We start from the raw sequence: 7,380 nt of genomic DNA, 5'->3' as shown, positions 1-7,380 counted from the left end.
CAGTGAACGGAAATTTCTGATGGTAAACTTGATGCGAACAAAATTCTACGAAGTATATTTTGTTCGTCATTCCCAGACTAGTCTTCCCCAATTACCTAAGGGGTGAGACTCACGTCAACCTGCTCAGTAGCAGAGAGAATTTGCACCTTCTGATATCCCAACGATTCAGCCACAGGACTAAAAAGATCAATTTGCAATTTGGCGCCACAACAGGAACTAAACTTTCTAGAAAACTCGGTACCACTGAACTTCGCAGAAGAGAAGGTAAGACTGTTGGAATGAAGCGCATATCCAGTGCTTACACGTGGATGGTCACGTCTAGGAAAAATCTGAACGCAGAGCATGATCACAATTCGGAAATATTTTTCGCAACTCTCGCCCAGTAAACTCACTGAACGACGGAGGCAGGGAACAATATCAATATCGAGGATGTTAAATATTATGAAATTTAAGTTTTCGTTCAACAACTTTAAGATCCTTTAGTAGATTCACATCAACCGTGCATCTGAGGCCTAGGCCAGTCCCTTACAACGCTCCTGATTGGCTGTTGAGAAGCCAATCACAGGGCTAGATACTCTATCTCTCGAGAGAGAGTTCACATAGGCAGGATGTATGTTCCACCTCTCCTGAGGGATATGTCTACCCTCAGGAGAGGTGGAACATACATCCTGCCTATGTGTACTCTCGAGACTGAGAGTTTTCAGCCCTGTGATTGGCTTATCAACAGCCAATCAGGAGTGTCGTAAGGGACTGTCCTGGGCATCATATGCACGGTTGATGTGAATCTGCTATAGTCGGTTGTTAAAACCCAAAATGTGGGAATAATATTAAACGTGAAAAATGTGCCGAAGAGTCTTCCATGCAATCGAGTTTTCTGTACAACGTATAATGAAGGCCACCGAAAATAATTCTATCTCTCGGTGATCTCCTTCATTAAAATAAAAACTACTGATGCTAGAGGGCTGCAATCTGGTATGTTTGATGACTGGAGGGTTGTTGATCAACATCCCAATGTGCAGCCCTCTAGCCTCAGTAGCTTTTAAGACCTGAGGCCTGAGGACGGACAGAAAAGTGCGGACCGACAAATAAATAAACATCTCAATACGTTTCATCTACAGAAAATGAAAAAATGAAAGAATAAAAATAATTTAAACATTTACAGAGGCTACACAGACCTCTATAAATCCAGAAGGACACTCGTCAGCTTGTTTGTTTGTTAATTTGTTTGTATTGTGTTTTTACGTTGCATGGAACCAGTGGTTATTCAGCAACGAGACCAACGGCTTTACGTAACTTCCGAACCACGTCGAGAGTGAACTTCTATCGCCAGAATTACACATCTTTAACACCCCAATGGAATGCCCGAGAATCGAACTAGCGACCACCGAGGTGGCAGGTCAAGACCATACCGATCACACCATTGAGGTGCTCACTCCCGTCACCATACCATTTCCTTCTTCCTATTGGCAACCACATTCTCTGATCCTTTTACTTTCTAGATGAAAAATTAAGCCTAATTCATTATCCTCCAGCTAAGACCCAAGCCAGGCGACTGAAAATCAGTTTTTCAGTCATCAACTAATCATTAACTTTCACTCGTAGTAACAGACATCCCTGACCCATTTGCTAGTTAATTCTTAGAGTTTGGAGAGAGAGAGAGAGAGAGAGAGAGAGAGAGAGAGAGAGAGAGAGAGAGAGAGAGAGAGAGCACAACGTCAAAAGAGGGGGAATGACCACTGAGTTGTCATTAATAGCTCAACACAAACGAAAGGGGGGAATAAATATGGAGGAGGAGGAAAAGGAAGTAAGGTCTGAGGAGGAGGAGGAAGTGAGGTCTGAGGAATGGAGGAGGAGGAAGCGAGGTCTAAGGAGGGGGAGGAGAGGGAGGAGGGAGAGGAGGCCTACGTATAAAATCTTTATGAGGAATAACTAACCCTTTTCAACCCTCCCAGCTTAAAGGGCATAGATGACTTCATCCGTTTAATCAAAACTTCGAGAATTGAATAAACAGTTCGCTGGGTCATGGAACACTCCAGCTCACTCTGATAAACGAACAGATTCAATAGTCTTATATGTTCATCGCTTTTTCGTAAACCAGTAAATCTACTGCGGAATGATATTCGGGTGGCAATATCCTTTAAGGCATATTCTATTTACGTATTGACTCATGTTTAAATATAATAATAATTTAAGTATAATAATATATTCAGTTATCTCTTAGCACTGATATACAAAAAGATTTAGATTCGAAATGTCTTCATAAATGGTCAAATAAGTTGGGACAGGAAAACCATCCTTCCGCAGCCAAAAACGTAACACGCACTCAATAAATAAATAAATTAATTAATAAATAAATAAGTAAATATATGTATGTACATAAATATATATATATATATATATATATATATATATATATATATATATATATATATAATATAGATATAAAGAAAAAGCCTGTACAATATTACTCCCAACAAGCAGGTACACAACTTAAAAAAAAAAGGTTTCTGGCACAGATACACTCACTAAATTTAACCTCTCAACAAAACGACCCCAAAAGAAATACTTCGCATAGTTTTCTCCCCTAATTCAGAAACCTTTAGTTTAATATGCACCTGGACCAAGAGAGAGAGAGAGAGAGAGAGAGAGAGAGAGAGAGAGAGAGAGAGAGAGAGAGAGAGAGGCACTCCAAGTGTAAACAAAATCTGCTATAAGCCAGTTCCTTCTTTGCTTATTTTGATAGCTAATATATCTTGGCTTTTGCACCCCTGAATATATTTCCTTAAAAGAAATTGTTTTCATTGAATGAATATCAATAACCTTCTTACTTTATCTGAAATGACATATGCATGTAAATTCACTGCAATATCTTAAATAAAAGTAGGAGGAAAATATAAACAGTTTGAGCGTAAGATGTTTTTGAATGCAAATAGTGTTACTGATTTATTCAAAATGGGGAGCAATCAATGTCTTAAGAAAAAACTCTAAAAAAATTCACCGTATTACGTACGATAGACGCTAAAATATATTTTACAGACTTGAGAATGAGTGCAACTTAAACTTTAGTTAAGAAAGGAAACAACACACACACCAAAGGGTGGCTCCAAAGCAAAAAAACCAGACACTGGTTACTCCAACAATTTCCTCTCATTATACCTAAGCAAGCAGTTATATTAATCCATTTAATTCTTACATGCATACACACATATACATACATACATACATACATACATACATACATACATACATACATACATACATATATATATGTGTTTGTGTATGTATGTATATATATATATATATATATATATATATATATATATATATATATATATGTATATATATGTGTGTGTGTGTGTGTGTGTATGTCTGTATAACTGAATAACGAAAATATGGAACGTGATGAACATAAAAATAAAGACAACTTCCAAGAAGGAAAGAGAAATGATGGAGTATTGCAAGGCCATTCGATTTCTTGTCCTTTGCCAAGTAAAGGACAGGAAGTCCAAAGGCCTTGCAGTACTCTGTCGTTTCCCTTTCCTTCGTGGAATTTATACATATATATATATATATATATATATATTATATATATATATATGTATATAGTATTTATAAGTATATATATTATATATATATATATATACATATATACATACATACATACATACATACATACATACTACATACATACTGTATATCTGTAGCAATAAACATTACATATGCTAGGATAACAGTACAAACAAACATGCAGAAAGCTAAAATATGTTGGCTCCTGAGAGGAAGAGGAACCCACACCTCGGTGCCGATATTTGTCAACATTCTATGCGTTCGTTGGAACTGCCACCCTAACACATATCTTACAGATTTTTAGCACCACGCATTAGTCCTCTTCAAAATAAGGCAAAAACCAGTCAAGGTTTATACCTTGTGTTTTAGCTTCACCCTGTGGTATTTTGCATCTTTGTATTAAGAGTTCCTGAGGATTCACACACACATATATAAAATGTATTTGCATATATATATATATATATATATATATATATATATATTATATATATATATATATATATATATATATATATATATATATATATATATATATATATATATATGGTTGTGTCTACCATATAATCAATAAATTTATCCTTTTACAAAAACACACTGCCTGACGTTACAGATATTAAAACAAATATTTACATCGAAAAACCTTCCTCGCAATACGAAATCCTTCACCATTCAGACAAGAATCATCTTTACTATTGAATCCACACAAGATCTAAAAGTTCGTACCCATTTCAGTAATTTTTCATCCACTCCGACAAAGTGGAGCAAGTCATTTAACCTAAAAATATCATTCCTTCAAGCTGCTATTTTAGAATCCAATCTTATATATATATATATATAGTATATATATATATATATATATATATATATATAAAGCTTCTTTTATGCTTTAATGAATAATGAAATGGCTTCACTTTTCATTGTTCACAGTAATAATCTCATAGGTTACATTTTCCCACCTCTTATCTACAATTCCTTCAAATGCATCTGACCAAGATTTTTTTTACATGAACTTCACAATACAATTCTTATCGGTTACATTTACCTACCTCTGCTCTATCAATCCTTTAAATGCCGAGGTCAGCGAATGATTTTTTGTCAACAACTTCAACTCCACAGCCGAAAGAATCGAATCGGATTCCCAAAACACAAGTTCCAATGCTCCTAAACCTTTCAAAAGTTTTGACTTCCGTCCAAAGGTTCAGCAAAACTCCTGTCGTCTTCCTTTTCAATCGCGAGTTATTATAGCTCTCTTAAATCTGGGATTTTCTTCGTCACACTAATAGTATATGGTTGCCATCCTGGTTTTGATAAATTTGATAACGAGCGCTTTTATCTTCGACATCTCCTTATCAGCTTCAAACGCTTCCGTAAGACTGAACTATTCACAATTATCTTCTCTAAAATCCATTCACATATAAAAGAATTTACCACACAAACACTACCTGAAGATCAAGTAGAGACAAATTCAGTACTTCCAGGAGGAAAATGCAATAAATTACGAGGATCAAAATGTTTTTTTGGTTAGTCTATTATCCAACTTGTCAAGAGACTAGATGATCACCTTATCAAAGATAACCTGTTTTATCTGTATATCTTTATTTTTTTAAAGGTATAACTTTAAAGGAAAACTTATATGACATGACTCGTAATCGAACGGACAAGAATCTAAAATCCAGAGGCGCTGAAATTCGATCTAACCGAAATTAAGCCCGTATGCAGGCCCAGCTGACAAAACTGGGCCTTTGCGCTTCTCTGGGAGGAACCATAGGGTCCCAGGCAACACCAGTTGCCAAATATTTCCTCCGGAATTCCCGGAGAATATCCTTTGTTATTCCAGCTGACTTGATAGACTGAGTTTAATACATTTAGAGATAAGATTAACTAACCAGTATACAAAACTATATATTTGTAGAGCAAAATCTTTTAAGTATAGTGTTCAGAGACCAATTCTATGGCTATGTAAACAAATCAGCCGTTAGGAAGATACCAGTCCTGCGATGTTAGAGATTTCGCTACAAGTCGTATTCACGGTCAATTACTCCGATATACCCAACTGACTGATAAGATATCTTTACTTTAAGTAGGACAACATGTTTAAAATTGACCGTATTGTATTCCTTATCTCTAAATTCACTTAAGTGCATTTGTGATATGGACCGTAGCAACAAAAGCTATCGTCGCTGTAGACCGTGCCATTACGATCCGTATTGGTAATAAAGAGGTGTTAGGCCAGGTACGCACGATCAGGTTTACCTGTCAGTTCGTGCGACCGTTCGACGGATGAGCGTCCACACGTAGGTCACCGTCCTCAGTGCTAGGCCTAGCCTTCGTCGTGGCAACACTACTACATGGCGGCTATGGAAACTCTATTGATGATAAGGAGGTGGAGCTGCACAGACTATAGTAGATTCACATCAACCGTGCATTTGACGTCTAGGCCAGTCCCTTACGACACTCCTGATTGGCTGTTGATAAGCCAATCACAGGACTGGAAACTCTCAGTCTCTCGAGAGTTCACATAGGCAGGATGTATGTTCCACTTCTGAAGGATACGTCTTTCAGGAGAGGTGGAACATGCATCCTGCCTATGTGAACTCTCGAGAGAGACAGAGTTTCCAGCCCTGTGACTGGCCTATCAACAACCAATCAGGACTGGCCTAGACGTCAAATGCACGGTTGATGTGAATCTACTACAGCTGCTGCGGCATTCACTTCAAAATAGGAAAGAAGCAAAAAGGCGTAACCGAATACGTATGGTCTAAATATTGCCTATTAAAGAGAGATGTCTCATTGTCTATCTCATACAATATTATGAACAAGTTTAAATTAAAACGGGGGTTACAAGGAGTTACAAGGATTAGGGTGTCTCAAAGACTTATTAGTCTATCCGAGGAAACATATCGTGTGCTCACTTATCTCTGGGAGAAGGTTTTACTGTTCATTCAGTGTCCTAATGATTTTATTTAGCTTTCTTTTAAACTCTTCCACACTGTTGCCGTTTACAACTTCTGGTGGTAGTTTATTCCATGTGTCACATATCTTGTAAGTGAAGAAGTTCCCACAATGGGATGTGTTGTATCTCTTCAGTTCTAGTTTCCATCCATTATTTCTTTGTCTGGTTATTTACGAAATGGAACGTGAAGCCTGCTGTCACTAGTAACACCTTTTATAAAAAGGCATGACACTGGCCTAGGCCTATACAAAATTATCTATTGTATGGAAATATTTATTTTCTACCATAAGATTTCGACTCACAATGGTCAGCAAATCGCGCAGCAGAGTCTAACAATGGAAAGAATTAGGCCTATACATAGTTTATCCATCTCCAGCGGCGAACTGTCATAAAATCGTTGCCTCCCCGTCCACACGTGCGATCACCTATCAGTCGGCTGGAAGAACGTTAGATCATTCCCTCAGTTCATCCATTCTGGCAAGTGGACTGACTCAGCCCACAAACGATCGTCTAAACGTAACTTTTAACGTCAGTTTCTTTGAACTGGCAGGTGGACTGACAGGTAAACATGATCGTTAATTCCCGGCCTTAGGGATACTACCAGCAGTAAATTGTAATTTTCCAATTAAATATATATATATATATATATATATATATATATATATATATATATATGGTTGGTGTGTGTATATGTGGTGTGTGTGGTGTTGAATGTGTAAGTAAGCTGGAATGTTTGTAAGTAGCATGTGCTGTCTACCTCTCTCTCTCTCTCTCTCTCTCTCTCTCTCTCTCTCTCTCTCTCTCTCTCTCTATATATATATATATATATATATATATATATATATATATAATATATGTGT

At 37.0% G+C, this 7,380-nt stretch overlaps 1 protein-coding gene across 1 annotated transcript in view; it reads right to left on the bottom strand.

Moving 5' to 3' along the window:
* LOC135212630 (cytosolic carboxypeptidase 1-like) overlaps positions 1-4,828 on the bottom strand; it is a 207,378-nt gene extending 202,550 nt beyond the window's left edge. Inside the window, exon 1 of the mRNA XM_064246222.1 lies at positions 4,614-4,828. The gene's annotated coding sequence lies outside the window, so the exon portion shown is untranslated. The remainder of the gene's footprint in view (positions 1-4,613) is intronic.
* Between the last annotated feature and the right edge of the window lie 2,552 nt (positions 4,829-7,380).

Source organism: Macrobrachium nipponense, chromosome 41, assembly GCF_015104395.2.
Source record: "Macrobrachium nipponense isolate FS-2020 chromosome 41, ASM1510439v2, whole genome shotgun sequence".
In the NCBI taxonomy this organism is placed as follows: domain Eukaryota; kingdom Metazoa; phylum Arthropoda; class Malacostraca; order Decapoda; family Palaemonidae; genus Macrobrachium; species Macrobrachium nipponense.
The sequence above is the reverse complement of the archived record's forward strand: the minus strand, read 5'-3'. Positions and strand labels throughout refer to the sequence as shown.